The sequence below is a fragment of the Globicephala melas genome, chromosome 10, assembly GCF_963455315.2.
Source record: "Globicephala melas chromosome 10, mGloMel1.2, whole genome shotgun sequence".
NCBI classification, from domain to species: Eukaryota; Metazoa; Chordata; class Mammalia; order Artiodactyla; family Delphinidae; genus Globicephala; species Globicephala melas.
The window spans coordinates 93,093,483-93,121,027 of record NC_083323.1 but is presented as its reverse complement, the minus strand read 5'-3'; the positions used below and the strand labels follow the sequence as shown (position 1 = coordinate 93,121,027).

Sequence of the window (27,545 nt, the reverse complement as noted above, 5' to 3'; positions counted from 1 at the left end):
GGACCAGTGCACCCTTCTGGGCCTGTATCTTCAAACAGAGTGAATGCTAATATGAATTTACAGTACTCAGGTTGGAAATTGCTACCCTTATTTAGAAGCCATTAACCTTTATGTTGATAAAATAATGTTCTTCACCGAGCATTGAAATCTGTGCTGAACAGCTGCAGCCTTTCCGGAGCACTGACTTAAAAAGCACTCGTCATACTTTTTGAAAATGAAAAGCATGTGGGTGGGATGAAGTCACCTGAGCAATTTTCTATAATTACAACTTTCAAGGCCTTTTCCTTTGTTTTTTTTTTTTTTTTTCAGGCTGACTTCACACGCGCACACACACAGCACAAACCTATGATTTTCTTTTTCTTTATAGACTCTTTGCACTTGTTTTTGTTAAATAGTTGCAGTTCTCCGGGAAGGTAAATGCTTTCCTGTTCCTCTCCTGTTTTATTTTCAACCTGGTATCTCTGAGGGCTTTGGAACCACCCCACACAGAGCTAGCTGTCTACCTAGACTTCTGAGCTATGAGCGACTCCTCTGAAAGTATGTGTGAGTGCTTTGGAACTAATGCCTTGATATCCTGGACAGTGAACCAGGAAAATGAGAGCATCACCACACGTGTTGTGTGTGGCTTAGGCTCCTCAGCGCCATCCTAGTCAGCAAGTACTGGAATGCGACAGAACTGGCACTTGTGCCGGGACCCAGCCGCGTTGGGAATTCACTTCTCCATTCTGATAATGAAGTGAGGTTAGCTGCTAATATTCCCTGAAGGAAGGAGAAGGAGGGAATCATATTGTTTCCAGTTGTGCGTTTTAATTAACCGAGGGATGGAATGGAAAGGGTTTTAAAGAAGACTTCATGAGGGAGGATTAGTACCTGACATAGCTCAGTAGTTCCGTCATAGTTGGACACATATTACGAATACCAGCACCAATTTTTCCAGCAAACTAACTGAAAATAATTCTGAATTGTAGCTTATTTTATGTGTAGAATAAAATTGTTGGCTTTTCAAAATTCTGCATTAAGTAGTGCTTTGCCAGAGCGATGTTGAGCAGGAAGCAGTGTAATACATCTGTCTTACTATTTTAAAGATCACCCATTTTTCTTCTTCTTTTCTTCCCCTAAGTAACAAAAATTCTTTACCTAGAATAGACTTCTGGGGCTTACATTTTCTTTAATATTGATAGTTCTTTCTTGTTACTGAAAGCAGAGGTATCGTTTTCAGGGAGATTAAAATGATCAGGTTACCTTATGTTATCTTTTGCCTTCTTAGTAACAGAGGCGATACTTTGTCTTCCTGAAGCCATTTGAAAAGATCTCTGTATACAGGTATAGTGCCTTAGGTCATAGAAACGAGGTGTTAGGTCATTTGTTTCAGAAGATACCTAATGCATCAAAAACAAGTGACAGGGAAAACAAAATGCAGTTAGTAATCTTGTTGCTTCAAAACGAGCAAACGTTTTGTGAGAGCGAGTTCTTGCTGGACATCACTAAATAAGAATGAGTTGATGTCACACTTGGCAAGAAGCAACTCCGAAATTTTTTTTTTTCCCCATACAAATAGTACAACATGGTGGGGAGGGAGGGGGGATTTCGGGCAAAGGGTAAAGGATTACAGGGGAAAAGTAAGCTGGAAAAGGAATAGGAGAATGAGTTGCTTGTTACAAAAGCATTACTATGATATAAAAGCCATGTTTGTTTTGTCAGGAGGTATCTGAGTTGGAACTCGAACTGATGAAGGAGAGAGATGTTTCCCGGGCTCCTCCCACGCTCCCTCCGAGGCTTGTGTGCTCGGATCCCTGTGGAGCGTTGTGTAACTGCCTTGACTCATTTTCAGGGAAGAATGGCCCCTGTAGCTGTTTTGGCTCGATAGAGGGCTGCAAGTCAAGAAGTCCCTAAAACCCAGTAATAGCAAACTCAAAACAAAGTCATTTTCGTTAGGATTTCCAAGCACCAGTGGGTAATACTGCAGGCTGTGTGGGGTATGTGACACCACCTGCCTCCCTCTTCCCAAAATTCTATGCAGCCTTGGGAATGGGGGGGCAACCTGATGGCCAACTTCACATATTCCTAAAAGCCCCTATCAAGTACTGCTAACCAACCTTTGTGCTGCCTTGAATTCACGTGACACATCTTAAAGCACCAGACCCTGACTGGACCTTGCCTTTCCAGCAAGGTTGAAGAGAGTCTTTCTGGAGGTATCTTTGCCTGTAGACAAAATCTCCAGGTTACAAGGTGTGATGTTTATGATCTTCATCTCCTGAGAGCATGCTGTGAAAAGATTGCTTCACCAAAGATGGTTATTTTTAATAGAAGCAGATAAACCTTTGCGATATTGAAGTATATCTCCTTTTATCAGACCCAGATCAAAAGAGGCAGGGGCCAGGTGCCTTGGATGTCCTGTGATTGTATCACACGGTGAGAGCTTATGAGTTCCAAAGGTGTGGACCTGAAATTTGGAAGGACCAATAGCAATGCTTTTGGCCAAGGTATTTGGAGCGTGCCTACAGGTTTTGCCAGTTGAGTCTTAATAGTGCTATTAGAGCACTCGACTAACCCTGGAACCAAATGTAGTCCTTGTTCTGAGGTCCCGTGACTTAAATATTGAAACTGAGTTTGAGCAAACTGTAATTTTTCTTTGGAGACTTTATGTCCCCTCAAGGCCAAAAGTTTTAACAGGTGGATGCCATCTTCTTGTGAAGAGATTCGAGAAGGGGAGCAGAGAAGCGAATAATCTACCTATTGTAACAAAGTTGAGCCCGCAAAAAACTTTATATCGTCCAAATCAGCTTTCAAGATTTGTGAAAAGTAAGAGGGACTTTCTTTGAAACCCTGGGGCATAACCAGGTGTATTGCCTTTCTTCCCAAGTGAAAGCAAAAAGGTATTGGCTAGCCTTATCAACTGGAATACTAAAGAATGCACTGTGTAAATCGATTACAGTGAAAAGTTTGCTTTCAGTGGGAATGAATGTCAGTAGTGTGTTCAGGATAAGAGCAACAAGGTGTCAGGGGATAACCATGTTGTTTATTGCTCGTAAGTTCTGGACAAACCTCCATCCTTGGCCATTGGGTTTTCTCACAGGTAAAGTAGGAGTGTTACAGGGACTAGAACTATTGTGGCCCTGGGCCTTGTCATCCTCTGTTATGGGCTTGACACATTGAAGAGCTTCTTTATTTATAGGATATTGATTAATACTTGGACAAGGTTTTGAGGGATCTCTTTGAGACTTGATAGGAGGTGAACTGTGAATTCTGCCAATATCAGTTGAAGATTTTGCCCACAAGGAGGATAGTAGCTGATCCAGTAGGGACAGTCGATCTGTGTCCCCAGATTCAGCTATAGTGCCATGAGAAACGGAGCAAATAAAAGATGTCAAAGGGTCACTTAATTCACTTGGTTGACTGTTTTGACTGCTACTGTCAAATTCTAGAATTATTTCCCCCTTTTGGGTGAGAGTAATTTCAGCATGCTACTTTTCTAGGAAGTCTCAGCCTAATAAATGAATAGGTAGGGGTAGAGGAACTAAGGAGAACAGGGTATGTGTCTCTTAAAGGGAATAGGTTCAGAGATAGGAACCTGTTGAGGTTTATTAGAGACCCCTACTACTTGAACTGCTTTAGTACTCCAAGGCAGGGGCTGCTTTACAGCAGTGGGATTGAGCACCAAGGGAGTAGCTCTGGTGTCATTAAGGACAGAGAGAGATTCATTCCCAGTCTAGAGAGTGGTTTCTCTGAGTCGATTAAGAGGGAGGATTAGGTAGAGCCCATTTAGTTCCTTAGAACCCCATCACTGGGAATTAGGAGAACATTGGAAAGACTGGCTAGAGGGATGGGAGCCTGGAACACTTAAGTTTGCAACAATCTTTTCTCCAATATCCTGGCTCTTTGCAATAATAGCAGAAACCCGGGCGGGTGTGTGTGGGGGTGGGGAAGGGGTTGGCTTGGTTGAAGGGCCCTCATTTGCCTGCGTTGAAAATTAAGATTTTCTTTTTCTTTCACACCTTGAGGCTTGTGGGATCTTAGTTCCCTGACCAGGGATTGAACACAGGCCCTTGGCAGCGAGAGCTCAGAGTCTTAACCACTGGACCGCCAGGGAATTCCCCCAAATTAAGAATTTTAGTGATATTTCTTTTAGGTGGTTCATGTAGCACGCGAGCAAGCTGGTTGGCCAGATTAACTAAATCTAGAGTGGACATAGTTTTCTATTCCACCCTGGTGCTTTGAAGTAAACGAGAAAGATCCCAGTTCAGCTCATTAATAAACATAGAGTTAAAGGCTACCTGAGTGGATTCAACATCAGAAGGAAGACTGGAATTTTCTTTGAAAACAGTCTGAAGTCAATTATAATAGTCATGAACAGGTTCATCAGATTTTTGTGTGCAAGCCTGAATTTTGTTCCAGTCAGTAGGCTTAGGAAAAGGTGCTGTTATTGCTTGGTGGAGGTTTTCAGCATTTTGTCAAGTTAGGGGTTTGTTTTTCTTAATTCTGTTCAGAATGTTCCCATCAGGCAAGTTTCATCCAATGTTTGACCCTCATCAACAAGCATGTGGACTAACTAATATAAATCTGAGAAACCAGGTTGGGGAATTTGAATAACTATGTTAAATTCTTCAGCAAACCTTTCCTGGCCTTACTCCAGGAAACATAAGAAATTTGGGGTTTATTTGGATCCTCAGAAGAGTTACCTTTAAAGGGGCAGGTTCTGATAGGTTCAGAGGGGAAGGGACTGGGGAGAGGTTCAGGGAAAGGGGAAGTATAGTGAGAGCATTAGAATGGGAAACTGAGGGTGTAGAGGAGGTGGCAGTGGTGTGGAAGGGGGTGGTTGATGGCACTGGAGGTGGGAGTCAAAATGGGGCAGGGGAAAGAGACCTCAGAAGCCTTCTTTCCTTTTTTAGTTGTTTGTTTGCCTCAGTTAATTTGTAAATTGTATTTTGCAAAGAGGCAATTTTAGACTCTTGATAGCATTTGGAAGCCTCAAAATACCAGTCAAAATAGGCATCTCATTCAGTTTTAACAATTTTAGAGCCACGGCTGTCCAATTCTGTTTTAAGAAAAGTAATTTTGGGGAGTACGAAAGTTCCCTATAATGGTCATCGTTGTTCTCAATTACTTTTGGGTTAACTTGTTCCATTTGGTTAGAAATGGGCATGAGGAGGGACCTCAGTTTTTAAACATAAAACTGGCTGGGGTCCCAGAAGAGGAGGCACCCTCAAAGCATTTTGATGACTGGGATCCCATTTCTTAGAGGTTTTTCTCTGGAGCAAAAAGAAAAAATCCTAAACACCTGTTTCAATAGGCACAGTCTGGTTCCCAGAGGAATTGGATCAAAGGCCAGTGCAATTCTAATAGGAACCACCTGGTTCCAAAAGGAATCAGACCAAAATCCAGCACGGTTCCAATAGGAACAGCCCAGTTCCAAAAGGAATTGAGACAAAAGCCAAGCAAGTAGTCTCAGAAAGGACAAAGCCTTTAAACAGATCCCTAATAAAGCCCAGAGAACTCAAAATGCAAAGAGAGCAGAGCTCAAAATCTAGGAGAGACTTGCCCTGAAACTCCAGGGTTGGTAAGAAAGCAGTGGGCCCATTTGGCTCAGTGGTTACCAACACCTGTTTGCTCACCAGCCTCAGAGAGTTGTTGGGGTGGGGAGGGTTCGTCTCTGGATCCCACTTCTGACACCAAGTAACGTTGACCTTAAAAATAAAAGTCGGACTTCCCTGGTGGCGCAGTGGTTAAGAATCTGCTTGCCAATGCATGTGACATGGGTTTGAGCCCTGGTCCGGGAAGATCCCACATGCCATGGAGCAACTAAGCCCATGCGCCACAACTACTGAGCCTGCACTCTAGAGCCTGTGAGCCACAAGTACTGAAGCCTGCGCACCTAGAGCCCATGCTCCATAACAAGAGAAGCCACCGCAGTGAGAAGCCTGCACACAGCAATGAAGACTCAACACAGCCAAAAATAAATAAATAAATAAATTTATTTATTTATTAAAAGATAAAAGTCAGTTATTTTAGCAGCAAAAATGGGTTTATTCAGGAATACTAGAGAATTGCAATTCAGGATAAGCAAGCCACTGCAAAAACCATAAGCAAGTCCAATAAATAAAGGTGTGGAATGTTATTTTATAGAGAAAAAGGAGGAAGTTGGGAGGGGTTGTTTTGAAGGAAAGGCCATTGGAGAAAAGTGAAAGTACAGGGTGGTGATGATTTCTCACTGGCTGCCTTGCTGGGGTAGTCAATTTCTTGTAGGAGATGCAATGTACACCTCTTCCTGTTGGGTCCTGTAATAGATGATTCTTTTCTGTTGGTGATTCTTCTGTTGGGATCAGATGATTCTCTTCTGTTGGTGATTTTTCTGTTGGGATCTGAAATTGACAATTCTTCCTGTAATTGACATCAAGTGGTACTGAATGAGAACTCCCTCTTCTGGCCTCCCAACTCCATTTTAGTGAGGCTTCCGTTTATTAGTTTTCACACCCAAAAGAGTTTAAGAGTTATTGCTGTGGATAGAGAACCTTGCCCTCAATAGGGATTGCCAGCTGCTACCTAAAATTTCTTTTTTCATTTGAAATATCTTAGCATGTAGCAAAAATAGCAAACACCTGAGTCTTCATTTACCAATTTTGTCCAACTTCAGTATTTTGCCATATTTGCTTCCGATCTTTTTTTTTTTTGCCCCCAGGAGAAAAACATTTCAAATAAAGTTAAGTCCCCCATCACCACCACCAACCTTCCCTAATATTCCTTCTCCCTTCATCTCTGAATGGAATCATTGATCTGACTAGTGTTCCTCATGCCCATGCATTTTTTTTACGGCTTTACCTTTTTTCTTTTTTAATATTTATTTATTTATTTGGCTGCGCAGGGTCTTAGTTGTGGTACACGGGATCTTTGTCGATGAGTGCGGGATCTTTTAGTTTCTGCATATGGGAACTTCAGTTGTGGCACGTGGGATCTAGTTCCCTAAGCAGGTATTGAACCTGGGCCCCCTACATTGGGAGCGTGGAGCCTTAGCCACTGGACCAGCAGGGAAGTCCCTCATGGCTTTACTTTTTCCTACATGTTTATGTGTCTCTAAACAGTATCTAATATATTCTTTTATGTGTTTTGTCTTTATATGAATTGCATTCTACTAGATGTTTACTTCATATACTTTTATAACTTGCTTTTCTTTTTTTTGGTTTATATTTTTGAGATTTATCCATGTTGATATATGCCTCATTTTTTCACTGCTGTGCAGTATTCCATTGTATGACTATTTCACAGTTTGTTTATCCATTGTCCTGTTAATGTTGGAGTTGTTTCATATTTTTTCACTATTAAACAGTTTTGCAGAGGGCACCTTGTACATGTCTCCTTGTGCACATGTGTGAGAGTTTTCTGGAGGGTATGTAGCTAGGAGTAAATTGCTGTCTAGTAGGGCACATGTATTTTCAGCTTTACTACATATAGTCAAATGACTCTTCAAAGTGATTGTGCTGATTTATGTCCTTACTAGCTATGTATGAGAGTTCCTGTTCCACATCCTCAATCACACTAGATATTGTCCCAGCTGTTCCTTGTTTACTGATTAGTTTAAAGACAACACTGCTTAGCAACCACCTCAAACATAGGGTCAGATGCATACTTATTTTTTTATATCAGGCTTCCTCCTTTTAAAGGAATTATTTTCACTTTCAGAGTTATAGAACCAAGATAACTATTAGATAGGGTTTTTTGGCTCATATTTATTTTTAGAAATTAACGTTTCTTTTTTATGATCACAAAGTGAATATGTGATTATTTTGGATAATTTGGAAAAGAGTTACAAAAAAGAAAATTAAAAATTCCACCACCTGTACATAGCCACTGTTAACATTTTACTATGTATTTACTTCTAGTGTAAACATATATATGATATACATTTACTCTCCAATTAGAATCATGCTAAATTTGTCATTTTATATCACAATCTCACTTAAGATTATATTGTGGCATTTCCTGTCATTGACTATTATTTTTTTTATTTATTTTTTATTATTATTTTTTTTCGGTACGCGGGCCTCTCACTGTTGTGGCCTCTCCCGTTGCGGAGCACAGGCTCCGGACGCGCAGGCTCAGCGGCCATGGTTCACGGGCCTAGCTGCTGAACCATGGCTCAGCGGCCATGGTTCACGGGCCCGCGGCATGTGGGATCTTCCCGGACCGGGGCACGAATCCGTGTCCCCTGCATCAGCAGGTGGACTCTCAACCACTGCGCCACCAGGGAAGCCTTTGACTATTATTTTAAAACTCAAATGTAATAGCTGCATAACATTTCTTCGTATAAACGTTATAATTTAATCATTCTCCCCTTAGAGGACAGCTTTGATATTATTTTAGTACTGCAATAAACAATCTTAGTATATAAATCTTCTTATGAGTTTCAGTTTGTTTCTTTGGGATAGATTTCTAGAAAAGGTCAGTAAATACGTGTGGAATTAGTTTGAAGAGATTGTAAGGAAGGCATCCAGGGAGAAGAAAAAAGCAGTCAAGAGAGGAAAACAGAACATGGTTCGGGGGTCATGAGATCCATTAATTTAGCTTCTTTCATATTTGAGTGGAGTGGCAAATCTGTCCTTTAATTGAATTTGGACACCCTTCTCTTATTAGGGATGATATTAGAGGTGAACTTCACTCTACCATGGACACCAGAGAGTTGCTTGTATATTGTAGTGTTCAAGGATTATAGAATTTTAGGGCTTCCCTGGTGGCGCAGTGGTTGAGAGTCCGCCTGTCGATGCAGGGGACACGGGTTCGTGCCCCAGTCTGGGAAGATCCCACATGCCGTGGAGCGGCTGGGCCCGTGAGCCATGGCCGCTGAGCCTGCGCGTCCGGAGCCTGTGCTCCGCAACGGGAGAGGCCACAACAGTGAGAGGCCCGCATACCACAAAAAAAAAAAAAAAAAAAAAAAAAAAAGGATTATAGAACTTTAGAATTGGAAGGGACTTTTAAAATTTTATCATCCAATCTTCTACTTCGTGCAGAGTCCCCGAATTGAGTGTATTTTGTAGACTATCTCACTGAAGTAGACTTACAGGCTTGACTTGCTGAGTATCTAATCCCAAACAGGTTATTGTGATAAAAGGCAGTCTGCTCCTTTTTTGGACAGCTTTGATTAGTTGAGTGTGGTTCTGTCCCTTAAGCCCAAATTTGATTTTTTATAACTTTCACTTACCATTTCATTTTTTTAAATTGAAAAGCTCCCTAAAAATAATGCTGGAAATACTTTACGTTTATGTATTTGTCTGTTAGCTTTTACTCTAATTAACGTGAAAACAAACATATGTTTGACCTGCTTTTTGTCTTTGTTTCCTTCCAAGGTATAATTTAATCTTGCTTTGTAGTGAAAATTATATATGTGAACGTAGGTAGGCTAGAAAAACCTTCCACATATTTTTATACTTGATAGAAAACTTCCAAAGCGCCTATAGGTACTACTCATTTTATCATTATTTCTTTCTGTGTGTCTCTTTTTTTTTTTTCCCCCAAAAGGTGTTATATATATTACCTCCTTTAAATCCTGAATAACCTCTTAGGGTAGGCATTTCCCTCAGCTGGCAGGCGAGGATACTGCGGCTCAGAGAAGTTTAAAGACTTCTGCTGTCACACAGCTATTAAAGGTAGAGCCAGGTTTAAACGCAGGTCTAATTGTAAAACCTATATATTCAACCAGTTTGCAAGTCTGTTCTCCTCACTTATTTATATTAATTTCATAATATAAAATCATAAAATCAGATGTACTTCTGTTAAAAAGTGTTCGTATGTTTGGGTTACTCAGTTCATATGTCATGTTGGTAGTGTGGTAAGATTGTTCCAGTATATTGCTTCTACTTCCTTCTCTTTGGTAATCCCAGCCCCTCTCTGCTTGGTTTGGACACACCAAGGATTTCCTTCCCATCTCTCCCTGGCACCCTATGGGGCTCCTTTCTGTCTCTGGGGAAACTGAAGCACAGGGTGAGAAAAGAGTAACAAACACATAATTTTTTCTTTCTGAATATTATCAACTGGTATGTCCCATAAAGAAGGATGTTTTCACAGCTGTGTGCTTTACGGGTAGTGGGGAAAGGTTGAATTTTTATAACTTGGGTATCCTCTACGACAAAGGCAGTGGCACACATGCTCGATGGGCTTGGAATGTGGAAACCCGATCTCTCAGCCCTGTGAATCTTGCGTTTATGTCACATTGGGATCCAGATACATTATCTCAGTGAACTTGAGACCAAGGGTCAGAGGACCAAGGAGGGGACTTGTTGAGTATATGATTTAATTACACTAGATCAATCAAGCTTTGACTTAGTGATGACGGGATATACTGTGTGTGTGTTTAGGTAGTTGCTAGGGGAAAAGAACAAAGTTTAATCCTCGGTTTTGTTGACCTTTGGTATCACTTTTAGCAGTAGTTCCATAGCACTGCCTTTGCCGAATTTTCAAAAGACTGCAGTCAAGTGATTTATAGATTAAGGCCTCATTTACTGCTTGCACAAGAAGAACCTATATCTTTCAATACGGGTGACGTAAGTTTACTTTAGAGACAGGAATGAGTTCATTTCTTTGGAGAGATATGAACAGAATGTGTGTCTCTTGCTCTGGTGAGAAATAAATTTAAATCGGAACTTTGCTTGAAGGAAATGGAATGGGGTGGCTGAGCACTCGAGCCTTCAGGATTAGGGAGCTTTAGCCAAGGCCCAAGGGGGCACTAATTGTGTGTTTGCAGAACTCATCCAACTACGAGCATTCAGTACATGAAACAGCAGACGTATACGGAGAACTACTTTGTATACGTCTGTAAGGCACTTATGTGCCTTGGGTCTGAATTTCAGAGACAAAAATACATGATTCCTCCCTCAAGGACCTTACCAGGTAACTGCGAGAAAGCAAGATGGTCAATAATAATACACAAAAAGGATGCTAGGGTAACTCCCAAAAATGAACCTTCCACCAAGCGTATTCCAGAGATCCAGCCCCTGAAGAGTAAGATTGTCATAAATGAGCTATGTTGCTGCTGAAAACATTTTGATTCCAAAGTGTAATCAAGTCTCAACTAAGCAGAACTGTCTTAAGCATAAATTAAGAGGAAAATGGTATTTTAAATAAGTAAGTTGCCAAATTTTGGACCCTAGAATTTCAAGAACTGGCAACTCCAATTCTTGGTTTGGCTACTGTATTATCTCCCTTAAATTACAGTAATATTTCTGTCACCAAAACTCATTAATTTACAGTATTTCTTCGTTAATTCCATCACTGTGACTTGTTGTCATGATTATTATTACTATTTACTTACTTAGTATAGGCGAAACTAAAATCTGCCTCCTAAGGTTGTCCTGACAAGGAAGGGAAAACGTATAACACGTTCAGCACAGTGCTTGGCTAAGAGAATGCCATCATTAATGTTAGCTGTAGTTTTTCTCAAAAGTTAATACTTCATCTAGTACCTGACATACAGTTAAATTTTAGTAAATGATGATAATATATGGCTTATTGTTTACAAAGGGCTTTAACATATCTTGTTTAATCCTCTCAGCTACCTTCAAGGTACGTCGTTTTACCCCTGATAGAGAAATCGAGGTTAAGTGTATCAGTCAGATTTTCTGGCTGATTTAAGCCAAGAAAGAACTTACTGAAAGGACAACGGCTAGTTTACGGGATCTCCAGAAGAGCTCTAGAATCAGGTTTTGGACAACCTACCCAAGCATAATGGCCAAAATCAGGCCACGGAACTCACCCACGGAGGTCACTGCTTGCTGTCACGACCAAGCAGTTGACATGCCTTGTGCCACAAACGGTGCTAGCTGGCCGTAAAGACTGAACTTGGCCACTGGTTCTGCTTCTGTTGCTTCCTCAGAAGCACTGGTTCTCCAGAAACTGCTGTCACCAGAGAATGTACCTCTTGGAAGTCCCCTAGTTTGCAACACTTGCTCCCTATTTAGAGGCTGGGGCATGTGTATAGATTGGCGGAACTTCTGTTACGACCTTGTGTTCTGGCTGCAGGGCAGGTGGGAAAAAAGAGGCTCTTGGTTCTTCAGCTTTGGTATAATAGGTGACTGGGTTCTCGTATGTGACACTTTGCTTTATTGCCAGCTCCCTGGGTCTTAAGTCTCTCTGTTGATAGAAAAAATACTCTTTATTTCCTGTTAATTGTATATAAGCTGCATAGAAATCAAGATCGTTTTCCTTATTAGTAGACTTCATGTGTAGAAAAATCAGTTTTTTCCCCTAAAAATCCATCTTGTGCTTAGAAATTAGCTGTTATAAATGAACGATATTGCCTCAGCATTTTAAGCTACTAATAAATGAGAGCTTTCCATATGATCAGGGTGTTTTCTTCATTGTAGACAATCCTGTGTGTGTCATTATCCACGGGACAGGGTATGTAATCCTGCAAGGAAGCCATGAGTTAGCACCTACAAGAAGCGCAACCCCTCTGAGCAAGGAAGTCCGGTATTAATATTTCAGATGGCTTTTTTGTTGCATCCTTTTCTTAGTACTTCATTTGTTTTTGTGGAAAGTGAATCTGTGATTCATCTTTCTGAAAACCTAAAAAAAAAAAAAAAATTCAGGTTTCCAATGTGCTTGCTGTTGGCTCTAAAAAGATAGCCTCTCCTCTTTTAGAGTCGGTCTTAGTGTGCCTTGCAGAGCCTGTATTTCTAAGAAGCTATGTACACAGTCTTCAAACTACTATAAGTAGAATCATATGTTAAATGCCACTTTTTAAAAGACCACTTCGTTCCTTAAAGCAAACTCTTTTAGCAAGGGAAGAAGCCTTTGGTGCTGCAAGCAACCATCCTCACTTTGTCTGGACAGCTGCAGTTTTGGGGTATTGACGTTTCAGCAAGTGGAGAACACCTGGGCGTGGTGAATCCTAGCTACCAAGTTGCAGGGAGGACCCAGGTGCCTCATTTTTACAGGCTGGCAGTCCTTCTTCCAGACAAGTGAGACAGAGTGGGCTTTCTGCGTTCATTCAGTGAGACGTGCTGAAAGGTTGTGGCATCCAAACTATGTATGTTTGTAGCAGACTGCTTTTTTTTTTGAGACGCACCATGTGGCATGCGGGGTCTTAGTCCCCCAACCAGGGATTGAACCTGTGCCCCCTGCAGTGGAAGTGCAAATTCTTAACCACTGGACCACCAGGGAAGTCCCTAGACTGCATTTCTTTTATTTGCATACTCAGAGTAAGGGTCTTCTGAATTTGAATATGTTCCTTTCTGCAAATAATTCTAAATCAGTCTTTGTAAAAAAAAAAAGAAAAAAAGAAGCACGCATGGTATAGCAGTCTAGAATATTACTTTGTCTCTCTCCTCATAGAAACATGGAATTTTCAAAGTGTAGACTTGGAAGAAAACATGGTTCAACTCAGTTTTCAGAGAAGGAAATGAGACTTATTTTTTTCCCCTTGGTTTATCCTTTTTTATATTGGTATATATAAATTGGTATATATAAATGTAAATATTGGTATATACATATTGGTATATCCTTTTTTATATCCTTGGTTTATATTTTTTCTTTTGTTCCCTATTGGCCACACATTTTTTGACCACTTTATTAGAGGGGTATTGTGAAATATTTTTGTTTAGCAAAAATTAAACTCAATCTACTTGACTTTTTTTGTTGTGTAAAACATACATAACAAAATTTACCATCTTAACCCTTTTTGAGCCTGAAACTCAGTGGCATTAAGTCCATTCACATTTTTGTGCAACATCACCACTGTCCATCTCTAGAACTTTTCCATCATCCGAAATTGAAATTCTGTACCCATTAAATAGTAACTTCTTATTTTCTCCTCCCCTCAGCCCCTGGCAACCGTTATTCTACTTTCTTTCTCTATGAATTTGACTGTTCTTTGTACCTCATGTAAGTGGAATCATACAATATTTTCCCTTTTGCGTCTGGCTTATTTCACTTAGCATAATGTTCTCAGGTTTCGTCCATGTTGTAGCGTATGTCAGAATTTCCTTCCTTTTTAGGCTGAATAATGTAATAATTGTATGTATATACCACATTCTGCTTATCCATTCGTCCATTGGTGGATGCTTGGTTTGCTTCCACTTCTTAACTCTCATGAACAATGCTCCCATGAACGTGAGTGTACAAATATCACTTTGGGACCCTGCTTTCACTTCTTTTGGGTATATACCTGGAAGTGGAATTGCTGGTAATCATATGGTAATTCTATGTTTAATTTTTTGAGGAACTACCATGCTGTTTTCCACAGTGACTGTACCACTTTACATTCCCATCAGCAGTGCACATGGGTTCCAATTTCTCCGCATTCTCACCAACACTTGTTGTTTTCTGCTTTTTTGATAGTAGCCGTCCTAATGAGTGTGAGGTAGTATCTTACTGCAGTTGTGATTTGCATTTCCCATATGATTAGTGATTTTGAGCATCGTTTCATGTGTTTATTGGCTATTTGTGTATCTTCTTTGGAGAAATATCTATTCAAGTCTTTTGACCATTTTTGAATCAAGTTATTTGGTTTTTATGTTGAGTTTTAGGATTTTTTAAAATGTATTCTGAATATTAACCCTTTGGCTGTCTTTTTACTCTGTTGATAGTGCCGTTTGATGCATAAAATTTTTTAATTATCATGAAGTCCAGTTTGTCTGTTTTTTTTCTCTTGTTGCTTGTATCTTTAGTGTCATATACAAGAAATCATTGTCAAATCAAATGTCGTGAAGCATCTGCCATTTGTTTTCTTCAAAGAGTTCTATAGTTTAGGTCTCTGACCCATTTTGAGTTAATTTTTGTATGTGATGTTAGATAAGAGTTCAACTTCATTCTTTTGAGTGTGGATATCCAATTTTCTCAACACCATTTCTTGAAAAGACTGTTCTTTCCCCATTGAATGATCTTGACACCCTTGTAGGAAATCATTTGACCATATATGTGAGGGTTTGTTTCTGGGCTCTCTCTTCTGTTCCGTTGATCTGTATGTCTGTGTTTATGCCAGTAGCACATTGTTTTGATTACTGTAGCTTTGTAGTAAGTTTTGAAATGACAAAGTATGAGTTTTGCAACTATGCTTTTCTTTTTCAGGATTGACTACTGAGGTTTCTTTGAGATTCCATATGAATTTTAGGATGTGGTTTTCTATTTCTGCAAAAAATGTTGGGACTTCCCTGGTGGCGCAGTGGTTGAGAGTCTGCCTGCCAATGCAGGGGGCATGGGTTTGTGCCCCGGTCCGGAAAGATCCCACATGCCACGGAGCAGCTAGGCCTGTGAGCCATGGCCGCTGAGCCTGTGCGTCCGGAGCCTGTGCTCTGCAATGGGTGAGGCCACACAGTGAGAGGCCCGCATACTGCAAAAAAAAAAAAAAAAAGTTGGAATTTTGGTAGGCATTGCATTGAATCTGTAGATCACTTTGGGTAGTATTGATATCTTAATAATATTATGTCTTTCAGTTCATGAAAGATGAGTTGTCTTTCCATTTAGTTATGTCTTCAACTTCTTTCAGCAGTGTTTTGGAGTGTTCATTGTACAAGTCTTTCATCTCCTTGGTTAATTCCTAAGTATTTTATTCTTTTTGATACTTCTGTAAATGTAATTGTTTTCTTAATATCTTTTTTGGATTGTTCATTGTTAGTGTATAGAAATGCAACTGATTTTTGTGTGTTGACTTTTTTTTTTTAACATTTTGGGTTTTTAAAATTTATTTTATTTATTTTTGGCTGTGTTGGGTCTTGGTTGCTGTGCACTGGCTTTCTCTAGTTGGAGCGAGCGGGGCTGCTCTTCGTTATGGTGCACACGCTTCTCATTGAGGTGGCTTCTCTTGTTGAGGAGCACAGGCTCTAGGTGCACGGACTTAAGTAGTTGTGGCACGTAGGCTCAGTAATTGTGGCTCGAGGGCTCTAGAGCAAAGGCTCAGTAGCTGTGGCACACAGGCTTAGTTGCTCTGAAGCATGTGGGATCTTCCTGGACCAGGGCTCGAACCTGTGTCCCCTGAATTGGCAGGCGGATTCCTAACCACTGCACCACCAGGGAAGCCCTTGTGTGTTGAGTTTGTATCCTTCTACCTTACTAAATTCAGATATTAGTTCTAAAATTGTTTTTTAATCTGTAAGTTTTTCTATATTAGTTCTTATTATTCTAGTTCCTTAAGTTGTAATGTTAGGTTGTTGACTTGATATCTTTTTTTCCTTTTTAATGTAAGCTTTTGTAGCTATAAATGTCCCCCTTAACACTGCTTTGCTGCATCCCTTAAATTTTGGTATACTATGTTTTTGGTTTCTTTGTCTCTAAGTATTTAAAATTTTCCCTTGTGATTTCTTCTTTGATCCATTGGTTGTTTAATTTCCACAAGTTTGAATTTTTCAGTTTTCCTTCTGTTATTGATTTCTAACTTCATCCTGCTGTGATTAGAGAAAATACTTGGTATGATATCTGTAACTTGTAACTGTCCTGGGATATTCCCATGTGTACTTTAAAAGAATGTGTGTTCTATTGTTGTTGGGTAGAGTGTTCTGTATATATTAGATGTAAGTAACTTACTGTGTTGTTCAGGTCCTCTGTTTTCTTATCTTTTGTCTGATTGTTCTATCCATTATTGAGAATGGGGTATTGATATATCCAACTATTATTGCAGAACTGTCTATTTCTCACTTTAATTCTGTCAGTTTTTGCTTAATGTATTTCGATGGTCTGTTATTAGGTGCATAAATGTTTACAATTGTTATGTATTTTGCTGTATTGAACCTTTTATTAATATATAATGTCCTTCTTTGTCTCTTATAAACTTTTTTGATTTAAAGTATATTTTGTCTGAATTAGTATGACTACCCTTGCTCTCTTTTTGTTACTATATGCCTGGAATGTCTTTTATCATCCTTTCTCTTTCAACCTATTTGTGTCTTTTGATGTAAAGTGAGTCTTTTGTAGATAGCATATGGTTGGATTATCCTTTGTTTTTTAAATCCATAATGCCAGTCTCTGTCTCTTGATGTGAGAGTTTATTCCATTTACATTTAATTAGTGATGAGGAGGGACTTCTGTCATTTTGCTCTGTTTTCTTTTATGCCTAATAGCTTTTTGTCCCTCATTTCCTGCATTACTGTCTTATTTTGTGTTTAGTTGATTTTTTTGTAGTGAAATCTTAAAATTCCTTTCTTACTTTCTTTTATATATTCTGTAACTATTATATTTGTTGTTACTATGGGGATTATATTTAACATACTAAAATATTAACACTCTATATTGAATTTATATCAGACTAACTTCAGTACCATGAAAACTCTGCTCCTTTACAACTCCATCTTCACTCCTTTCAGTTGTAGATGTCACAAAATTACATCTTTATACATTTCCCCAAAACATAAACTAATAATTTTTAAAAATATATGTCTCTTAAATCATGTAGAAAACAAAGTGGAGTTTCATACCATTGTTATAATAATGCTAGCTTTTATAATTTTCTGTGTATTTACCTTTACTGAGATATCTATTTATTCATATAGTTCCAAGTTACTGTTTAGTATCCTTTCATTTCAACCTGCAGGACTTCTTTTAGCATTGCTTGCAGGTAAGGTCTAGTGGTAATGAATTCCCTCAGCTTTTGTTTATCTGGGAATATCTTAATTTCTCCCTCACTTTTGAAAGATATCTTTGCTGCAAATAGGATTCTTGGTTGACAGTTTTGAACATAAAAGCACTTTAAATATATCAGCCCACTGCCTTCTAGCCTGTGAAGTTTCTGTTCAGAAATCTGCTGATAATCTTATAGAGGATTTCTTGAATGGAATGAGTTGCTTTTCCCTTGCTGCTTTCAAAATTCTCTCTTTGTCTTTGACTTTTGACAGTTTGATTATACAGATCTTACTCAATTTACAATGGGGTTATTTTCCTATAAACCTAGCGTAAGTTGAAAATATCACAAATTCATTTAATACACCCAACCTACCAAATACCATAGCTTAGCCTAGTATACCTTAAACATGCTCAGAACACTTACATTAGCCTACAGTTGGGCAAAGTCATCTAACCCAAAGCCTATTTTATAATAAAGTGTTGAATATTTCATGTAATTTATTGAATACTTTTCTGAAAGTGAAAAACAGAATGGCTGTATGGGTACAGAATGGATGTAAGTATACCATTTTGATCACATAGCTGACTTGGAGCTGTTGCTCACTGCTGGTGCCCAGCATCTTGAGAGAGTATCATACTGAATATCACTAGCCTGAGAAAAGATCAAAGTTCAAAATATGGTTTCTACTGAATGTGTATTGCTTCTGCACCACCGTAAAGTCAAAAAATCAAGTTGAACCATCATAAGTTGTGGACCATCTATAATGTGTCCTGGTATGGATCTCTTTAAGTTCATCCTACTTAGCGTTCGTTGGGCTTCTTGGATATATATATATTCATGCCTTTCATCAAATTTGGGAAGTTTTCAGCCAATATTTCTTCAAATATTTTCTCTGCCTTTTTCAAGAGAAAAGGCCTTTCGGGACTCCTGCAGTATGTTTGTTGTTCTGCTTGATGGTGTCCCACAGGTCCCTTAGGTTCTTTTTACTTTTCTTCAATCTTATTTCTTTCCGTTCCTCAGACTTGGCAATTTCCATTGTCCTACTTCTAGTTCACTGATTCTTTTGCCTGCTCAAATCTGCCTTTGAATCCTTCTAGTGAAATTTTCATTTCAGTTATAGTTTTCAGCTCCAAAATTTTTTGTTTCTTTCTTTTTCGGTTTTCTGTCTCTTGAGATATCTCCATTTTGTTTATACCTCATTATTCTTGACTTTAATACTTTGAGCATCTTTAAGACAGTTTAAAAATCTTTGTGTAGTAGATCTGCCATCAGATCCTTTTCTCTTTCTGTTGTTTGGGACAGTACCTTGGAATGCTTTTCTGTTTCTTGTGGATTTTGTGATTTTTTGTTGAAAACTGGACATTGAATTTAACAGTGAGGTAACTCCAGAAATCAGCTTCTTCTTCTCCAGGGTTTACTGGCTTTTGTTTGATTGTTGTAGGCTATCTCTCTGCTGAGGATTAGGGCTTCCCAGATCTTTTCTGAGCCTGTACCTTTCCTGGGCATGCACAGTGACTTTCTGATTTCCCCCAAATATGTGGCTGCTTTTGAATGTTCTCATGTTCAATGTCTAGCTCCAAGAGGGGAAAAGAGAAAAACGAAAGGGAAGGAAAAAAGTACCAGTCCTTTAAGTCCCCTGGAAGTCACTTTAGCTGGAGAGTGAGGGGCCTGCAATAATGGAGGATGTGCAACAACAGTGGCCACTGCCTCCGTGTCTGTACCATTGTGATCAGAAGAACCAATCAGTGGTCAGAATACAGACCCCTGACGTTTGAAGGATAGGGTCCTTTTTGCCCACCCTGGCTCCTGAAAGCTGTGTGTAAGTTGCTCACAGCTGCCTGCCACAGGGGTTGGGGGATGGATAGGTGCTGCTGTGCTAAGAGCTGAAAGTGACTGAAATTAACCACAGTTTACCATCCAGGCCTTCCCCTGGAAGTTGAAGCCTTCTATAGACTACAGAGCTCCAAAGTATAATAGTTACATCAGACAGAGTCTGCCTGTGCAATTGTTGTTTAGGTGAGGAGACAGATTCCTGGTGCTTCCCATTCTACCATTTTCCCTGAATGCTCTCTGTGTTTCGTTTTGAAAGGAACTACCATATTGCCTTCCGCAGTGGGTGCGCCATTTTACATTCTCACCAGCAATGCATAAAGGTTTCAGTTTCGCCACATCTCACCAGTACTTATTATTTTCTATTTGGGTAATAGCCACTTTGTTGGTTAAAAGTGGTATCTCGTGGTGTGTGTTTCTTTTGTTTGTTGTGGGATTTTTTTTGCATTCCCCTGAGGATTAGTGATGTTGAGCATCTTTAAGGTGTTTGTTGACTTCTTTGCATCTTTGGAGAAACGTCTACTTAAGTCCTTTGCCCATTTTTGAATTGGGCTTCTGTTGTTCTATTTCATTTTAGTCCCTATTTATATCTGCGTTCTTTGTATTTAACTCCCGCTTCTTCTAGTAATCTGCTTGAGGTGTAGGATCACTTCTTTATTATTTTCTACAGTGCTGGTTTATAGAAGGAGGTGCTAGCAAATATTCATATATGGTAGGGTTGGCCAGTCATACAGCCAGATTTGAAACCCTGCTTATTTGATTGTGGCAAGAGTTGGTAGTTGGGGACCTGGGGACATTGAGAAAATTAACATGAGTTGAGTACCTACTCTGTGCCAGATACTCTGCCAGGCATAACTTGATATAATTCTCACAGTACTCCTTTAATGTGCATAGTATTTAATTTATTGATGAAGGGTTTGAGTTCAGGGAAGTTAAGTGACTACCCTCACATGACACAAGTGGTAAATGGCAATCCCTGGATTCAAATTCCCAGGTCTATTTGACTCCAGAGCTTGTACTTTTTTTCATTATGTCATGTTGCCTCCCTTCCCTGGCCTGAAAGTTCAACAGGAAAGCAAGGCTTTGAACCTGGGAACTACTGAGGGAAGATGATGAGTTGAACCTTTTGCTTAACTCTTTGGGAGGAGATTTTAAAAAGCTAAGTTCATAACGGTGGATAGGATTCCTTGAGGGTAGTGAGGTGTCTCATTTGTGGTTACTGATCATTTTTGTAAAAGCTGTATCTACTTTTGGTTGTTGACATCCACTGTTCTTGTTTCTTTGGTACCATAAACCAGAGCCGTTGACCATGGACCAATGGGTGCCTGAACCTAGAGGGATGAAATGCTTTCTGTGACCTACCATAGATTCCCTCCAAGCCTGAGTGCCCCTTTACCTCCTGAGTCTTAAGAAAGGCAAGATTAAAGGGAACAGATATTTATCAGGATCCTGTATGCTAGGCAAACCCTAAAAGGGAGGTGATTATTATCCCAGTTTTACATGAGAAAACTGAGGCTCAGAGGTATAAGGTAAATTGTCCAAATTCACACAGCTCAAATAATAATGGGGCTCAAATCACATTTTCCCTTGTTCCCTGTCTTAGTCCATTTGGGCTTCTGTAACAAAATACCACAGATTGGATGTCTTCAAACAACGGAAATTTATTTCTCACAGTTGCGGAGGCTAAGAAGTCCAAGATCAAGGTGCTGGCAGATAGATTCAGTGTCTGGTGAGGGACCACTTCCTGATTCACAGACAGCAGTCTTTTTGCTGTGTCCTACATGGTGGACAGGCCAATTGAACCCTCTGGGGTTTCTTTTATAAGGACACTGATCCCATTCATGATGGCTCTACCCTCATGACCTAATCACCTCCCAAAGGCCCTGCCTCCTTATACTATCACATTAGGTTTCAGCATATGACTTCTGGGGGGGGACACAGACATTCAGTCTTTAGCACTACCTCAGTGAGGAAGTTCTTCTTTCTTGGCCCTCTGGTAGGTATTGGAAACCGTTAGGAGGGACATCCTGGGAGCATTGTTTCTCTCCACACCAAACATTGTGATAGGTTGGTTGTTATTCTAGGGCTGTCTATACTTGCAGTCTCTTCTGCCACATAGATTAACCAAAACAATGATGGTAGCCATTCTGGGTGGCTGCTTCTCCTGGGTGAGATTGGTGTGCCTCTGAGGTGACTGAATGGAGATACAAGTTTCTAAGGGAACCAGTCATGGAGGGCACCCTTTTTCTGAATACCCCAAAGGAATTGATCACTAACACACATCATAAGGTCCTGTCCAGGTGGGTCAGGTGTTTTTAGACTTTTCCCTTTCTTTAAGGGAAGGTGAGAGAGTGCCTTTGAGAACTAGAGTTCATATTAGGTAAATAATACACATGGTTTATGTGCTTTTGACTTTGAAATATACTGTGACCAGCAGAGTCAAAAATCCCTTATTAGTTTGGGGGGAGATTTCTTTTTTAATTATCTGTTGCCTAATTGTACCTTCACAGTAACTTTTGTCAAAGTTACATACATTCTGCTTTCTGGATTCTGTAAGAGGAAATGGAGCTTGTTATACTGTTATCCAGATGTGAGCCCATTACTCACAGTACTCATTTCCAGTCCTGGAAGCAGCTAAACGTCTAAAAGTTAAGGAATTCAGTTTGATAATAGCAGAGGTTAATACCCATATGGCTCTGTACGATACTTTAGAAAAACTTTTTTTTTTCCTACCTGACATTTCAGAAAGAAAAAGATTGCTCAGCAAAATATTTTCCAAATTTCTAACCTGATGATTTTTCCACTCAACACTTTATACAAAGAGCTAGGTACAGATGGCAATTTGCTGGGTCTGTGTAATATTCAGGCCTGGTCCTCACCCATTCCCTAGAGCCCACTCCATTCCTGTATAAACAAAGTGGTTTCAACAAGGCCTTAGGAAATGTCTCCAGTGTTTACCATTTGCAAATATGGAATCTATTAAATCATGTTTTTAACTCAATAAACATCTACTTTGCATGCATCACTGTTTTAAGCTGAAGAAGAATTAGAAAATGGAGGGTAATGGCCCTGTTCCCTAGCACAATAAAGAAGACGTAATTTAGAAACTTTTATTTAACATGAACTAACCATAGATACGTAGAAGAACGGAGTATTAGGGATGAAGTGTCGTGATCTTTAATTTTTTTCATATTGCTCAGGAAAAGAAAAAAACAAAGACGAAGTAGATATGGTAAAATGTCAGTTGCTGATTCTAGATGGTATCTGGGTATATATTTTTTTCTTACTTTTCTGTATGTTTGAAAATTTATGTAATGTAAAAAAAGAAAAAAACTTAACCATAAAGACCATTTATAAAACTATATAAAAGATAATTTCAAGGGGATACAGGGTTCATTCTCTGTTACCTGAGCTAAGGGTTTAGGTTATTATTAGAGTTGGTAAGTAAGGATTGAAACCGAGGTGTAAGCCTAGAGGCCCTCAGAGGCCGGGCCGGTAATGGGAGTGAGTGAAGCTGGCTGTCCATGTTCAGGTAGGGGTTGAGAGAGCAGGAGAGCACACGCCTCATTTAAAGCATCTACAATTAAAAAAAAAAAAATTGAATGTGCATTCAGAGTAAAAACAATTCGGAGGCCTGGCAGCATGTGGTCTTCTGAAAATGAAAATAATTACCACCTCTAAATTTACCCAGCTTTCTGTCCTCCCTCTTCCTTTTATCAGAAGATATAGGAGTGGGTCAGTCATCAAAATGGGGGAGACGGGTTCCTGACACTTGAGAGTGATGGGAAAACTTTGTACTCGTTGCCTGTAGGATTGGCCTGTCTTGCCATAGCTCTGTAGCTTCAGGAGTAGAAAAAGTGGCCCATCTTTTTCTCTCTGTCTTGCTTCTTCTGTGTTCTAGAGCAGGATTTGTGGCAGATTTTCAGAGATTCCTGTGAGTCTAAGGAGCACATTCTGATGATAGACCCACGTACCTGGGCTTTGTTTTTAGGTGATTTGGGGGAGGGTGCAATTGTGCTTTAAGAGGGTGATTGGAAGTGTAATTTCTTTGACTTTGGAGTTGGCTGGGCAGCTTGATTTGAACACCGTAGTGTGCCTTCTAGACTTGGCAACTTTCCCCCCACTTCCCCCACCTTTTTCTTTTTAAGAGGAAGAGTCAGGGTTTTGGTTTGAGAGCTAACGCTGGGTTTGGGGCCCTCTGCTTCAGGCCTCTGGTGACCTGGGCTGGCCCTGCAGCTTTCCGCCTTGCCGCTCTTCAGTGCAGCCTCTGGAAATCTTCCTCACTCACCTGGGAGGAGCAGATGCGGACTGAGACCACGCCTCACTCCGAAGTATATGTGGAGAAGACAGAGTAGGGACCCCGAGAAGCCTTTTTTCCTCCTAAAGTCTCCCTCAGCTCACTCTTCCCTTGGAATTCCAGCAACAGAGCTGCATCCTCTTAGCCTAGTCGGAGAACCTTTTATGTACCAGGTGCTGTACTGCACGGGATAAAAAGTAAAACATGGTCCCTGTTCTCCAGCAGCTCACAGTTTGTTAGGCTTTTAATCACCTTGGAGAAGATACTGTTTGAAGGTACATCCAGCCATATAGGCCCTGGAACATTTTGGAAAGGGAAATACATTCATATGGTTTTAAAAATGTTAAAAGTATACTCTGAAATTCTCCCTCCCTACCCTTGTTCTCCAACTGTCTCGTTCTTGGAGTCATTCCAGAGTTTCTTTATGACAATGCAAGTAAATATGAATATATGTTTTTATTTATTTGTACCCCTCCCCAATTTTTACACAGTGGTAGCACACCCCATACACTATTCTATATACCTTTCTTTTATTTTTAATAAATTTATTTGTTTATTTTTGGCTGCATTGGGTCTTCGTTGCTGCACACAGGCTTTCTCTACTTGCGGCGAGCAGGGGCTACTCTTCGTTGTGGTACGCGGGCTTCTCATTGTGGTGGCTTCTGTTGTTGTGGAGCACGGGCTCTAGGCGTGCAGGCTTCAGTAGTTGTGGTGTGAGGGCTCAGAAGTTGTGGCTCGCGGGCTCTAGAGCGCAGGCTCAGTAGTTGTGGCGCATGGGCTTAGTTTCTCCACGGCATGTGGGAACTTCCCGGACCAGGGCTCGAACCTGTGTCCCCTGCATTGGTAGGCAGATTCTTAACCACTGCGCCACCAGGGAAGTCTATGCCTTCCTTTTATTACTTAATATCTTAGGGAGATTCTTCCATGTGAGTATGTACCTTCCTCATTCTTTTCTGTGGTCACATAATTCCATTTATGGATGTTCCTTGATTAATTAGCAAGCTCCCTACTGATGGATACTGAGGTGTTTGCTTGTCTTTTACTATTACAGTCACTGCTACAGTGAATACTCTTATACATAAGTATATGTCATTTAGCATGCGTGCTAATGTATATATAAATTCCTAGTAGAGAAATTGCTGCATTAGAGACTTCATGCATTTGTAATTGTGATACCTTTGCCAACTCACCCTCCATGGCAGTAACAACTTACATAAAAATCAGCAATGCCTGTTTCCTTATAGTTCCACCTGGAGAGTTTTTATCACACTCTTGGATTTTTACCTATTTGATAGGTGTAATATCGGCTTGAGGTGAAGCTTTAATTTCTATTTTTCTTATTATGAGTGAGGTTCTGCATCTTAGAGTTGAGGCCTTGGTATTTACTTTTCTGTGAAACGCCATTCACATCCTCTGTCCGTCTTTCTTTTGCTGATTTTTTTCTTGCACATTTCTAGGAGCTCTTTATCCAATAGGAAGCTTACCCTTTGTGATATGAGTAGCAGTGGGTTTTTTTGGTTTTTTGTTGTTGTTGTTTTTAACTTATATTGTTTTTGCCATGAGGAATCTTGTTTTCTATCTTGCTGGATATATCAGTGTTTCCTTTATGGCCTTTGCGTTATCCTGGCCCGCTGTTGGTGGCACAGAATCATTCGTTCCTCTTCCCACATTGCCTCCTCACTCTTTTTTTTTTTTTTTTTGTCTGTGCTGCACGGCTTGCAGGATCTCAGTTCCTGGACCAGGGGTTGAACCCGGGCCACAGCAGTGAAAGCACCAAATCCTAAGCACTAGACTAGCAGAGAACTCCCCGTTCTCACTCTTCTTCTACTTCAGTCCTCGATTGACAGCAAAAAGCTGTTCCTTTCTTCCGAAGGCTGCACTGTGTTCTTTGTCAGTAGTAGGGTAGCCCTTGATAATTTGGTTAGGAGATTTTGGTGGTCTGAAAAGCCCCCCATTTGCTAGGTTACGGGCACTCTAGAAAACAGTTTGACCGTTTCTCATAAAACTAAACACGCAGTTGTCATGCGACCCAGCAATTGCACTGTTGGGCATTTATCCCAGAGAAAGGAAAACTTACGTTTACGCAAAAACCTGTACGACAGCTGTATAGCAGCTTCGTTTGTCATGTCGCCAAACTGGAAACAACCCAAATGGCCTTCAGTGGGTGAATGGTTAACCAAACTCTGGGATGTACATACTGTGGGATACTACTTAGAAATAAAAGGAACAAACTACTGATACATGCAACAACTTAGAGGAATCTCTAAGGTATTGGGTAACATCTTACGGAAAAACCCGATGAACTTTTTGGCCAACCCAATATTATGTTGGGTGAAAAAAATCCCAAAAGGTTTACATGTTAGATTATTCCATTTTTGAACATTTTTGAAATGACAAAATTTTATTGATTCATTTATTTAACTCTCTTTTATTCTTTTTTGTTTTTAATTAAATTTATTTATTTTATTTTTGGCTGCGTTGGGTCTTCATTGCTGCCCACGGGCTTTCTCTAGTTGCGGCGAGCAGGGGCTACTCTTTGTTGTGGTATGCAGGCTTCTCATTGCGGTGGCTTCACTTGTTGTGGAGCACGGGCTCTAGGTGCGTGGGCTTCGGTAGCTGTGGCTCGTGGGCTCCAGAGCACAGGCTCAGTAGTTGTGGTGCACGGGCTTAGTTGCTTCGCGGCATGTGGGATCTTCCTGGACCAGGGCTTGAACCCGTGTCCCCTGCACTGGCAGGCGGATTCTTAACCACTGTGCCACCAGGGAAGCCCCTGAAATGACAAAATTTTAGAAATGGTGAACAGATTAGTGGAGGATTGGGGAAGGCATCCCAAGACAGACTTTGATGTGGGCGAGTTCATCCTGATGGTGTGCAGCGCACGTGCTGTCGTGTTTATTTCAGAGGACCTGTGTTGTGCCATTGGCTCTGGTGTGAGGTTACTGCTCTCAGCGGGGTGGGGAGTGCCTGAGAGCCCCAGGGCCCTGCTAGGGATTCTCTGAAGTCAGAACTATTTTCACAGTAATACTTAGACATTTGCTAATTACTCTCACTCTCTTACAAGTGTAAAGTGGAGTTTTTCAGAGGCTACATGATGTGAAATAGCAACAGATTAAATGCAGAAGCAAGTCTGAGAATCCAGCTGTTTTCTATGAAGCCAAGACATTTAAAAGACTTACAAAAATGTAAACGAGTGCCACTCTTCTCACTTTTTTGTTTTGGGGAGTAGAGTTATTTTCTTTAAAATATGTTATTTATGTTAACATGTAATGGGATTATTAATTTTTAAAATGACTTAATAAATATTCAAGAATTTTCTGTTTTAATTTTTAACAGATGAATATTGATTTAAACTACATACACAAGTGCTCTTTGGGGGTCCTCAGTAATTTCTGAGAGGGTAAAGGGGTCCTGACACCAGAAAGTTTGTGAACCTTCAGGGTGACAGTAAGCACTTGACCAGAAGTCAGGAGGCTTGAGTTCTAGTCAGGACTTTGCTGTGTGACCCTGAGCACGTCATTTAGCCTCTTCCATTGGTATTTCATCTTTTGTAAATGCTAATAATTATCCAGTTCTACACACCTTAAAGAAAGGGAAGATAATTCTGTGTGAAAGGCTCTGAAAATATAACGTCCTGTTCAAATTTAAGGGAATTTAATAGTTACACAACTAAACTGATGTTGAAAGAAAATGTAAAGGTTGAGGCTTATGGTGTGTTAGTGGACATCCTGTTCACCTTTTAAATGTTTTCCTTTTTGTATCTCCTCCTAACAGTTTCCATATATATATACACTCTTTCTGTTTCTCAGACAACCATTTTAATTAGTTAAAGGAATTAAGTAGGTGCATCTTCCAGATTTTTCAGTCAAGAGGGGGTTTATACTC

The 27,545-nt window shown here is 40.1% G+C and overlaps 1 protein-coding gene across 4 annotated transcripts in view; it reads left to right on the top strand.

The window, feature by feature from the left end:
• Positions 1 to 27,545, top strand: part of BORCS5 (BLOC-1 related complex subunit 5) — a 113,036-nt gene that overhangs the window by 37,182 nt on the left and 48,309 nt on the right. The gene's annotated exons all lie outside the window — the stretch shown is intronic.